At 44.9% G+C, this 12,952-nt stretch overlaps 1 protein-coding gene and 1 pseudogene across 1 annotated transcript in view; one reads left to right on the forward strand and one right to left on the reverse strand.

Annotated features, from left to right (window-relative positions):
* TDRD3 (tudor domain containing 3) overlaps positions 1-12,952 on the forward strand; it is a 642,579-nt gene that overhangs the window by 308,462 nt on the left and 321,165 nt on the right. The gene's annotated exons all lie outside the window — the stretch shown is intronic.
* LOC135051715 (5S ribosomal RNA) lies at positions 6,801-6,920 on the reverse strand (annotated as a pseudogene).

Consider the following 12,952-nt stretch of genomic DNA (forward strand, 5'->3'; position numbering starts at 1 on the left):
CCATCCACTTAGTGGAAAACCAATCACTATTCAATACCGATTACATTGTCGGATGGACCATGTCATTTATATGCTACTATGCCCTTGTGGACTTCCGTATGTGGGGATGACCACCTGTTCGTTCAGAGAGTGGATGGCAAACCATCGCAGCTCAATTCATCAAGTGCTGCAAACAGGTCGCACTGACAAACCGGTGGCCCAGCATTTCCTAAATGAAGGACATCAAGTGGCATCCTTGAAGTGCAGAATTATTGATTGGGTCCCTGTCCCCAATAGAGGGGGTGATCGTTCACTTCTCCTAAAAAAGCTAGAAGCAAGGTGGATACATAGATTGGGCTCGGTGACACCCAATGGTCTGAATGAGTCGAACCCGTTAAACGTATTCTTACGCTAAACTTGTTTTGTGAAATCTAGTTTTTTTGTTCCTTGCCCGATGCACTTTTTAATGTTGTCTGTCTGGTATTTGTATTTTTTGTATTATATATATTGTGTGTGTTCTTTGCTTTGATCTTCAGGGTGCAATGGGGATGCGCTGAACCGATTTAAGTAAATAGTGGTAGAATACTTTAGAACTTGGGTTATATATAACGTTCGGTGTCGTTTGACCATTGCATTCTGGGGATCTAGCTAATCTTGGAGGGATGAGGGTTTGTTGGGGATTGTTCAATACTGCCCTGTCTGGCTCTACTACCCTCGTTCGGGCATTTTATATGCATATGGCCACTTGCATTTGTTTTGCACACTTGCCCAATATGGGTGTGATACATAGGGCTGATAAACCGGAATGACAGTCCGCCTACTTATGATGTCCTTTGGTTGTGCTTAAATTATAACCTCTTTCGATGGGAACTAGTGTCTGACTTCCTGTTTGCGTTCCGGGTGGGCACTTCCGGCCGTGTGACGTTTGCGTTCCACGGGCCGGAAGTGCTCTGCTCCGGGACGCGGCGGGTGTCAGAGATGGGTTGCGGCGGCCCCATCGTCTCCTACTTGCTGATTGTGATTTGGGCTGTTTGTGCTCCTGGATAGGGGCGAGTGTGGTGTTCTCTATCCTTTGAATGGGTGGTTATTCATTGAGGAGAACATTTGTCCCTGCTTGATGACATCATAATGTCTTTTGGCGCCGTTTTTCAAGTGGTGAGGGTATTTAGAGCCAGTCAGGCAGGATCAGCATTATTGCTGGATGTCTGGTTTTCTGCTCATGGTTGTTGGAAGCTGTGATTGATGTACAGTGCCTCCTGAGGAAGGCCCTTGCTTGGGCCGAAAGCGCTTGAGGAAATTCTTGTCATTATGCTGATCATGTAAAGTATATCATTAATAAATGAACAGTTGTTTATAGTAAAAAAGTCTGGAGAGTGCCCCCTCTGATTTTCATCTACATATTTGGATACCGTGGTATTCGAGTGGACACCCCAGTGTTTGCTTACTATGAGGATGTGAGTGCTACCGCTTGTTGGATCTATATATATATATATATATATATATATATATATATATATATATATATATATATATATATATATAGCATGATTGTGGCAGCACTCCTCACACACATTGATTACTTGCCTGGTGCCCTCCTAGGAACCTCAATAGCTGTAAGGTCCAATATAGCAAACGGACGGGCGGCACTCAGAAATGATGACAGGCAACGAGCAGGGTATAGCAACGTTTCGAAGTGTATTACTTCTTCATCAGGACAATAAATGTAATACAAAACATACCTTAAATAGGCTCACCACAGCGTGTCAAACAACTCCGGCGCGGGACGCGAATGCCGACGCCCACAGATGACGTCATCACCGCTCGCCGCGTAACCGGGGTAACTATAAACAAACAACTTCTCAGTTTACAGTGTGATCGGTGAGAACACCGATCCGTGGACATAATAAACAAAGCACCAAAATACATGTAGAATTAAAAACAGACTGAAACAAATGGAAACATAGCAGCTGCAACCAGGCAATTCCTAATGATTTAAATGGAAAACATCATATGCAAGAACAGCGCAGCGTGGACGATCAGGCATAAATAGCACACTGATGTTAGTTTAATAAGATATCTATAGAAAGCTGTTATAAAAAACAATGTAAACCCAAGGATTCATTGAGGCCGCGAGGCACAAGGGTTTGTAGTTCATGAATCCACCTAGACTCTTTTTGTAATAATCTGCGGGATCTGTCACCTCCACGAATTCTAAAAGGTTCATGATCGATGATCATGTATTTTAAACAGGCAACATTATGTTTCGCCTGGTAGAAGTGACGAGCAACTGGTTGGTCACTATGACCAGTTGCAACCGCGCTTTTGTAGTCCTCTCATTTTCATACAAGTCCTGATGAAGAAGTAATACACTTCGAAACGTTGCTATACCCTGCTCGTTGCCTGTCATCATTTCTGAGTGCCGCCCGTCCGTTTGCTATATATATATATATATATATATATATATATATATATATATATATTAGTGCTGGGCAACGATTAAAATTTTCAACCGCAATTAATCGCAGGATTTCATGCGATTAATAGCGATTAATCGTATTGTTAGCCGACTAAAGTCAATAATGAATTCAAAAGTGGTGTATTGCGCACTTTTAGTACTTCTATATGAACAACAGTGCAATAACATTAAACAACACTGCAAAAACATTTGGTTTGCAGTTTTCCCTTAACACAGTAGCATTTAAAAAAACGTTGAAAATTAAAATTAAAAATAAAATATGTTTTCTGAGAATCTAAATCTGTTTTCTTTCCCAGATTTTTGTTCCCACCAGATTGGACAGATATATTTTAGGTGTGTAACCTATTTACTCCTCTGCACCAAGCCAGTTGCTAAGACACACGAGGTTATTTACATTTTCAGATGATAAAGAAACTCTCTTCTTCTGTACAATATGACCAGCATGAGAAAACAACCTTTCACAGGGTACTGATGTTGCAGGTGTGGCCAAGTACTTCTGTGCAATGGAGGCCAGCCTGCTGTGTGAGCCTGCATGTTTGGACCACCACTCTAATGGACAGGACTCTGTACTGATGGTGGGCTCCGCTCTGAATCGACGCACACTGTTCTCAACTGAATCTTCCTCCTGTTCAGAATCAGACTCTGATGAAGCAGCCAATAGGGCTAACTTTTTATTTGGTGGCTCTGATGTTGTTGCTTCCACAGGTTTCTCTGCAACAAACCTCTGTTCCTTTAGTAAGTTGGTGACTAAGGCCCACACCTCACCCCTCTCAGCTCTGGGTATACACTTGAGGTCCTTGAATCTAGGGTCCAATGCGGTAGCAATCTTCAGATATGCAATGTTGGCATTTTCTTTGCGTGTCTCCAGGTCTGTTCTGAATGTAGTCTTAAATTTGACCACGTAGGCAGGGACATCATCTGAACTCTCCATGACCCGAGAGAGATGGCAAAAAGCAGGCAGAACCACAGAGCATAAAACATACTTTATTCCTCCCAGAAGTTCAGTCACATACCTGCAACAGCAAAAAAAAAAAAAAAATCAAACCCATTTCTTTGGGTACGGGAGAATGCTGGTGGTCAGAAGACCGACAGCGGCATCCTGGAATCCAGATACCCAAAAGTCCCCGGTAAGTATACTAACCCTCCCTACCCTTAACCCTCCCTGCATAGTGCCTAACCCTAAAAGTCCGCTGGTGCTGCCTAACCCTAACTCTCCCTCCATGCAGCCAATCCCTAACCCTCCCTCCATGCAGCCAATCCCTAACCCTCCCTGCTCCCTACTAACCCTAACCCTCCCTGCTCCCTACTAACCCTAACCCTCCCTGCTCCCTACTAACCCTAACCCTCCCTGCTTCCTACCCTCCACCAGTAAGTGCCTAAACCTACCTAACTACATCCCGTTCATGCTATATTTTTTACAGACAGGACAGTGGAAAAATGAAATATATGAAGTATGTAAAATATACCTGCAGGGCTCCAGTAGCGTTTCCAACCTCTGCAGTTTGTCCATTTCAGCTGTAGTTGGCATGGCAATCTTGGTGTTGTGTGTGGTGAGGACATCCCTCAGTGGCTGTTCATTTCTACAGACACTTTATATCGTGCCCAGAGTCGAATTCCATCTGGTTGGAATATCTTGTATAAGCGACTCCTTATTTTGTCTATGTTGAATTTGTTGTTTTTGTAATTCTGCAGCACTTGCTGGACTGTGTTTAAAGTGGCCTACAACTTTTCTGCATTTGGCCAGGACATTGTCAAACGCACTGTTCTGCAGAGATACTGTGACAGAACGCTGGAGACTGTGCGCAGTGCAGGGGACATGTTCAAAAGGCAGGTGTCTTGCAGCAGCAATCATATTTCTTGCACTATCTGTGCTAAGTGTGCCGACTTTATCTGAAATGTTCCACTCTTGTGCAACATGAATAAAATGTTCAGCGCACGTTTCAGCAAAATGTCTCACTTCTGTTTTCATTACAGTCAGAGCATGTGAATGTAGCTCCCAGTGTTCATCAATATAATGCACTGTAACTCCAAGGTAATTATGGTTACCCAGTGATGTCCAGTAATCTCCAGTGAGAGCAACATGTGGTGCACATTGTAACGCCATCGCTTTTGTAGTCCTCTCATTTTCATACAAGTCATGTATTCTTCTTGTGATGGTGCGTCTTGAGGGAGGCTCATACGTGCTGTCATTCGTTGCGATCCTAAGAACATTCCTCAGACCGACATCTTCGACAATACTAATTGGCCTGCAGTTTGTAGCTATCCACTTCGCTATGTTATTTGTTAGCTTTTCTTGCTTTTGTTTATCTATACTTCTCCCATACGCTGTATCCAATGTAGTCTGCCGAAGCTTCCCTCCACTGTGTGTTTGAGTGGGTGAGTAGCTGGCATCAACGGTGTGTATTGCATTTAAGTGATACTTCAGACTCGAAGTACTCCGGTGATAAGAAAATTCAGCTTTGCAGTGTTTACAAATAACTTTGGTTTTATCAACTGTGCCATCTGGTAGAGATTTAAAATGAAAATGTCCATGTAAGATTTCAGTTCCTTTCTCCATTTTCTGTGAAAACCTTTTTAAATAAATAAAATAAAATTTATAAAAAATAAAAAAAAACTGTATTTTTTTTTTTTAGCAGATTAGGCACCCCAGCAATAAAAGGGAGTATAATAGCTCAGCAGGGAGACCTTAATGAACGAAGGAGGCCCAAACTTCCAATCCCATCCACTAACTCTCCTGTTAATATAAGCAATATCAGCCCCAATGTACATATACCCGTCACATCCAGTCCCACAGCGGTGTTGATAGAACCAGTGAATAGCCGCCGGTGAGAAGTGCTTCCTGCGCTGTATCTGATACTTGCGCGCCGGCCAGCGCGCACGCTGCGGGACCATTCTCATCCAGTCCCACAGCGGCGCCCGCCGGAGAAGAGAAGGGCTGCCCTGCACGCTGCAACCCACGCGACCGAGGTTTCTCCTCAGCCGCGCGTAACTAAGTTACCCAGTTCCGGCCAGCACGCGCTACGGGATCCCACTCACCCAGTCCCACCGCGGCGCAGCTCCCGCTTGTGTTCTAACTTAGAACACAAGCGGGAGCTGCGCCGCGGTGGGACTGGGTGAGTGGGATCCCGTAGCACGCGCTGGCCGGAGCTGGGTAACTTAGTTAGAACTTCTAAGTCAATCGCTACCTATCTAACTAAAAACTAAATGCTAAAGAGCAGCTATAAGGGAATCCTATGCCTTTGCTAGGCCCTGTAAAAAAACCAGTACTCACAGAGATATTGTGAAGATGTGTCAGTCTCAAGAGGTTATGGCGGCTGGCGACTTCCTCTTCTCCGGCGGCATCCGGTGGCTTCCTCTTCTCCGGCGGCATCCAGCGGCTTCTCCATCAAGGGGGTCAGATGAATTACTGCTTCCGGCGGCTTCTTCCGCTACTGCTTCCGGCGCAGCAGCGTTAACGGCGTTAACAATATTATCGCCGTTATTGCCTTATGGCGTTAACGCGTTAATAACGCGTTATCTTGCCCAGCAATAATATATATATATATATATATATATATATCTAAATATATATATCCTCTTTAGATAAACTTATTGGTTCTTTTGACTTCCAATATCACCTCTATGCTGATGATACTCAAGCCTACCTTTACTCCCCTGATCTTTCCCCTGCTTTCCTCACTCGGACCTCCAACTATCTCTCTGCTATCTCTTCCTGGATATCCCAGCGCTTTCTTAAACTCAACATGTCCGAGACTGAGGTGATCATCTTCCCACCCTCCCGCACAACCTTACCTCCCACAATCTCATTATCTATTGATGGCACGACTATCTCCTGTAGCCCCCAAGTACGCTTTCTTGGCGTAATCCTTGACTCCTCCCTCTCCTTCAAACCACACATCTAGCACCTCTCACAAACCTGGATAGCAGGAGAAAAGAAACAAAAGACTCTTTTTGGGAAGCACTTATTTTGAAAGATTAAATATGTTACTTTACAATACACAGATAAGATTTATAAATTTTATTTAGTACTATCTAAAAATAGCGGAGTTTTCTCTGAAGGTGAATAGTTAAAATGCGAAAATATATGGACTATACATCTTATACATTTATTAGTTAAATACTAAATAGTAAGAGGTGAACTAGCTTTAGCTATAGTTATAGAAAATGTATGCAATATTTGTATGAACCCTCATTCTGCCTGCATATATCCCATTGGGAAGAAATAATCGCAGGGAATTAAATCATTGGTTCATTCTGGTTTCCCATGCACTTTCCCAGTCCTCTCTACAATCCAAAAAAAGAAGAATGCCCCAAAGGGTTGATATATGCCTTGATGGACAAAATTGTCTTGCAGCACCAGGATGTTCCCAGGTAGTCCCCTATCCTGGTACTAGTCCGGCCATCCACTGCTTGGCTTCCAAGTTCGGAAGGGTTTGGGCTTAACCAATGGAGTATGGCCGCAATGTAGTCCTTATGGCACTACAACATCTGTTGGGCTCCCATTAGTAGGATACTGATGGATTGCTGTTGCATATGTATGAGGACTCAACAAATATGTATTTAGAGCTGACCGTCTAAATTCCTTCTGTATGATTGTTTGAAAATAAGGCAAGTAGTACAATTGACAGATATGTATGACCTCCTAGCTGTTACTGTATCTCACTTCTGCTTTTCATCCATCATACCATTTGGCATAGGGTGGAGAATAAGAGAGTGAGTCACTAGCGTGAGGTCAGAAGGAAGAAGAAAAGAGCAGTCTGAAGTGCTGTGCCTACTAGAAAGACTCTGTTGCTATTGCCTTGCAGAGCCTGTACTTTAGTGAGTCCACAGCAGACGACACACTCTTGAAACAGTATTCAGAGTAGTCAATTAAACATTACAATGAACCTGTGATATAAATTAACGACACATGCCTCCCTTGTAGGAGATATAGCACAGTTTATGGCACATGATCTGTACCTATGCATAAATGGTAGATATACAGTATATACCAGATAGAAATAGCATGTCTTAATTATGATGTCCTATTACCAAAACAATTGTTTCAGCTTTTACTGCCCCTGCAGTTAATATGTATCAGATGTGATCTGCAATATGCAGGATATCTGTAATTAGCACTGCTTATTAAATTATTCACATGGGACTTCAAATAGTCTAATTATAAAGACTAGCAAATCCTGGGTCTATCAAAAAACCTGCACATTAGATACAGCAGCAAACCTGTGTGGACCTTATGGCTTGTGTCCTCTGAAAAAGGGAATACGGCACGCTTATGTCACACAGTCAAGAAATATATATATGTATACTTGACCTTGGTATATATTACATCAAGAACCATATATTGACTGTTAGATAGTCGCTGCACAGTCCTATGCCAGACGCCGTTAATTTAAATTTAACTGCTACTGCAGTATAAGGATAGGCGTCAAATAAAAGGAAATCTATAATGTACAGAAAATCTATCTTAAGGAATCTTAGTGTGATTCCATGTCAAAAATGTAATAGATGCTGCCTAATCTCCATGCGGCTACAAAAAATGCACATGTGTAAAGAAATATAGCTTCTCAGGTTTTATGTGATACAAGTAACCAGAAATCTGACACAAGTAGATATGTCTGTTACACTGTTTCAAATGTTGCCTCTATCTGTTCAAATACCTGTCTCATACAGTAAAGAAATAAAGAGCTGTCCAAACCAGTATCACACCCAGACATATATTAACCAGTTCGTGTTTAAACATCACAGTATACAGCACATAACTGGTTTTTTTTTTTTAAACAGTCTGTTAATTAATTGAATGAACGTACTAATCCTATTCAGTCTGTGATAACCCAGCTGCACAAATCAACCACAAGTGCTTGATATAGCCGCACATCTGTGCATTGGCTCAAATCAGCGCATCTTAATATCACACCATTAAAGATTAATATGCATGCAACACATATCACGTAAATTGTCCCTTAGATTTATTGCATATAGATATGCTTAAATAAATTTGTGACATGCGCCTTGAATCACACTCTTCCCGATCGCGGGCTTTATGGCGTGTGCTATATACTTTACAGGTGTGGTGTATGTGTAGTGCTGGTACGATACCCCACTGTTCGGTTGTCACTGTGTTCTGGTCCGTCTGAAGTGGTGCTTTACTCTGTACGCTCCCATCCTCACCGCTCAGACGAGCGGACTATAGCAAAAAGCCGGTTCTCCCGATCACGTGTGCGCACCACGTGATCGGCGCACAAACCTGTCATTTTCATCTCAAAAATATTTCCAGGATTAGACCCTTTCTCACCCATGATGCCACCAAGACCATAATCCACTCACTGATCATTTCCAGACTGGAGTACTGCAATCTCCTTGACAATTACCTGTCTCCACTCCAATCTATCCTCAGTGCTGCTGCCCGGCTCATCTTCCTCACCAAACGCACTGCGCCCACCTCCCCTCTCCTACAAGCCATTCACTGGCTTTCCCTTCCCTTTCAGAATCCAATTCAAACTTCTCGCACTCACTTACAAAGCACTCACCCACTCCTCTCCCATTTACATCTCTAACCTAGTCTCCCTTTACTCTCCCACCCGTCCTCTTCGCTCTGCTAATGCACGGCTACTCTTCTGTCTTCTGATTACTTACGCCCACTCCTACATCCAAGATTTTTCATGTGCTGCTCCCTTTATCTAGAATTCTCTACCTCTCCCCCCTCAGACTCTCCACCACTCTACAGAACTTCAAATGGGCTCTAAAGACACACTTCTTCACCAAATCTATCCATATCTCATTCTAACCCTCTGTTCCATGCTCACAGTCTACCCCATCTGTGTCACCCCTGTCTGTCTGCCCCCTCCCCTTTAGAACGTAAACTCTCATGAGTAGGGCCCTCTTCCCTCATGTGCTTATCCTTTTCTTACTTTAATAATCCTTAACTGCCCCAAATCCTTCAGTTTTCAGCCACCCTGATACTTTTCTCAGTGTCATCTGCTGATGTAGTTATGCTTGGTTACCCTGTACTTGTCCTATTGTCTTCAACTGTAAGTCACTGTTTTCCTGTTTTCATCATTGCTTATGTACTCTCTAATTGGGCGCTGCAGAACCCTTGTGGCGCCATATAACTAAAGGATGATGATGATAATAATAATAATAATAATAAATTTTTCCCGTGGCCATAGGTCCCCAAAGACATTATCCCCTAGAGGTTATAGATCCCCACTGGCATAACCACTAACTCGCTTGTCTCCATAGTCCCCCTCTGCCACCCCCAGAGCCAGTACACATTTATGGAGTATTGCTTCCCATCTCAGTGCTAATAGATACCACCTCCAAAAGTGGCATTCTCCATTCCATTCAATCAGAGTGCAGTTGATCTTGTCCCCCTGCTGCAGCTAATTTCGGCACATGCAGAGATCTGCCTAACAGTGCTCAGATAAACTATTGTTACCAGCAAATGCGCTCCAGAGTGCCGTTCACATGGCATTCTAGAGAGCAAAATTGACAGCAGCGCTGGCGGTCAGGGCCACTGCAGGGGGTCAGAGTGGCAGGAGCAAATCCTTTTCTTTTCTTAGAGGATGCTGGGGACTCCAAAAGGACCATGGGGTATAGACGGGATCCGCAGGAGCTTGGGCACACTAAAAAGACTTTGACTGGGTGTGAACTGGCTCCTCCCTCTATTCCCCTCCCCCAGACTTCAGTTAGACTTTGTGCCCAGGAGTGACTGGACACACACTAGGGGAGCTCTACTGAGTTTCTCTAGAAAGACTTTTGTTAGGTTTTTTATTTTCAGGGAGACCTGCTGGCTACAGGCTCCCTGCATCGTGGGACTGAGGGGAGAGAAGTCAGACCTACTTCTTCTTAGTTAAATGCTCTGCTTCTTAGGCTACTGGACACCATTAGCTCCAGAAGGTTCGATCACTTGGTTCGCCTAGCTGCTTGTTCCCGGAGCCGCGCCGTCACCCCCCTCACAGAAGCCAGAAGAAAGAAGCCGGGTGTGTATTAGAAGAACCGAAGACATCAGACGGCAGAAGACTTCAGTAACGGAGGTACAGCTCCCACACACCAACGGCACTCACAGGGTGCAGGGCGCTGGGGGGAAGCGCCCTGGGCAGCAGTTACTGGGGTCAGAGGACTGGCAGAAACGATTATACGGTGCCCGGGCACCGTATAGAATACCGCCGCCAGTATAATAAATTTTAAATTGAGCGGGCTACAGTGGGAAGGGGCGGGGCTTAGTCGCACATTGCTCACCAGCGCCATTTTCTCTCTCTCCACAGCGCTGCAGAGACGCTGGCCCGGACCTCCAAGCTCCCTCAAGTAACAAGGGGGCAAAAACAGAGGGGGGGGGGCACATAAAATTTGGTGCTTTTATCTTATTGTAGACAGCACTGGACACATATATTATATCTTTTATTATATGGGCGCTGGGGTGTGAGCTGGCATACTCCCTCTGTGTTTCTCTCTACAGGCTTCCCTGTGGGTCTGTCCCCCTGTTTTTGGCCAGTGTGAGTGTGGGTGTGTCGGCACTACGTGCCTGTGTTCCTCCCTGGAGGAAGTTACTGGGGGCGCAGAGAGGGATTTGAGTATGAGCCTGTCTGCACAGCTGACTGCTGATTGGGTGACTATGCTGAGTACGCTGAATGCAAATGTGGCTTTATTGTCTAAGAGATTGGATAAATCTGATTTGCAGACACAAACATGGAGGAAATCCATGGAGGAGGCTTTATCTCAGGTACAGACCACCTCAGGGTCACAAAAGCGTTCTTTTACCCAGATGGCAGATACAGGTACTGACACGGACTTTGATTCCGATGTCGATTTCAATGAGGCTTCTTTACATCCAAGGGTTGTTAGGAGTATTCAGTACATGATTGTAGCCATCAAGGATGTTTTACACATATCTGAGGAACCTGCCGTTCCTGACACAAAGGTTTGTTTATTTAAAGGGAAAAGGCCTGAGGTAAAATTTCCCCCCCTCTCATGAAATGAATGCGCTTTGTGAAAAGGCTTGGGAGTCGCCTGACAAAAGGTGGCAGATTCCCAAGAGAATTTTGATGGCATATTCTTTCCCCTCTGACGACATGGAGAAATGGGAGTCTGCTCCCCATGTGGACAAGGCTCTTTCCCGATTGTCCAAGAAGGTGGCGCTTCCGTCTCCTGACACGGCTGCTCTCAAAGACCCAGCGGATCGCAAGCTGGAGACGACATTGAAGTCCATTTTCGTTAATACTGGTGCATTACTCAGGCATCGGTATGGGTGAATAGTGCTATTGCTAAGTGGGCTGATAATTTGGCTTCTGATATGGATACCCTTGATAAGGATAACATTATTTTGACTCTTGGTTATATCAAGGACGCTGCAGATTACCTAAAGGATGCGTCGAGGGATGTTGGCCTCTTGGGATCAAGAGCCAATGCCATGGCGGTCTCGGCCAGGAGGGCGCTGTGGATTCATCAATGAAATGCTGATGCCGACTCCAAGAAGAATATGGAAGCTCTCCCTTTTAAAGGTAGTGTCTTGTTTGGTAACGGCCTTGCTGACCTGGTGTCTACCGCTACTGCGGGTAAGTCATCTTTTCTTCCTTATGCTCATACACAACAGAAAAAGGCACCCCATCAGCAGATGCAGTCCTTTCGGCCTAATAAATACAAGAGAGGAAAGGGCTCGTCCTTCCTCGCCTCAAAGGGTAGAGGAAGGGGAAAGAAGTCGCCTGCAGTGTCAGGCAACCAGGACCAAAAGTCCTCCCCCGCCTCTACCAAGTCCACCGCATGAAGCTGGGGCTCCCCTGCGGAAGTCCATACCGGAGGGGGGCCGTCTCCGATTCTTCAGTCAGGTCTGGTTTCAATCGGCCCTGGATCCTTGGGTCTTAGACATAGTGTCCCAAGGGTACAAGCTGGAGTTTCAAGAGATGCCCCCCCTGCGGCTTTTTCGTGAGAAGTGGTAAAGGCTGCGATACAAAAGTTGTATCAACAGAGGGTCGTTGTGCCGGTTCCCCCGTCCCAACGGGGGGAAGGGTTCTATTCGAGCCACTTTGTCGTGCCGAAGCCAGACGGCTCGGTCAGACCGATTCTGAACCTGAAATCCCTCAATCCATACTTGAAAATTTTCAAGTTCAAGATGGAGTCTCTTCGAGCTGTGATCTCCAGCCTCGAAGGGGGGGATTTTATGGCGTCAGTCGACATAAAGGATGCTTACTTGCACGTCCCGATATACCCTCCTCATCAAGCCTTCTTGAGGTCTGCGGTACAGGATTGTCATTACTAATTTCAAGCGTTGCCGTTTGGGCTTTCCACGGCCCCGAGGGTTTTCATCAAGGTAATGGCGGAAATGATGGTCCTCCTTCGCAAGCAAGGGGTCACAATTATCCCGTACTTGGACGATCTCCTGATAAAGGCGAGGTCCAAGGAACAGTTTTTAAGAAATGTGGATCTCTCCATGTCGGTTCTGCGACATCACAGTTGTATTCTAAAGTTGCCAAAGTCTCAGTTGATCCCGGCCACTCGGCTGCC

Source organism: Pseudophryne corroboree, chromosome 2, assembly GCF_028390025.1.
Source record: "Pseudophryne corroboree isolate aPseCor3 chromosome 2, aPseCor3.hap2, whole genome shotgun sequence".
Taxonomy (NCBI): Eukaryota; Metazoa; Chordata; class Amphibia; order Anura; family Myobatrachidae; genus Pseudophryne; species Pseudophryne corroboree.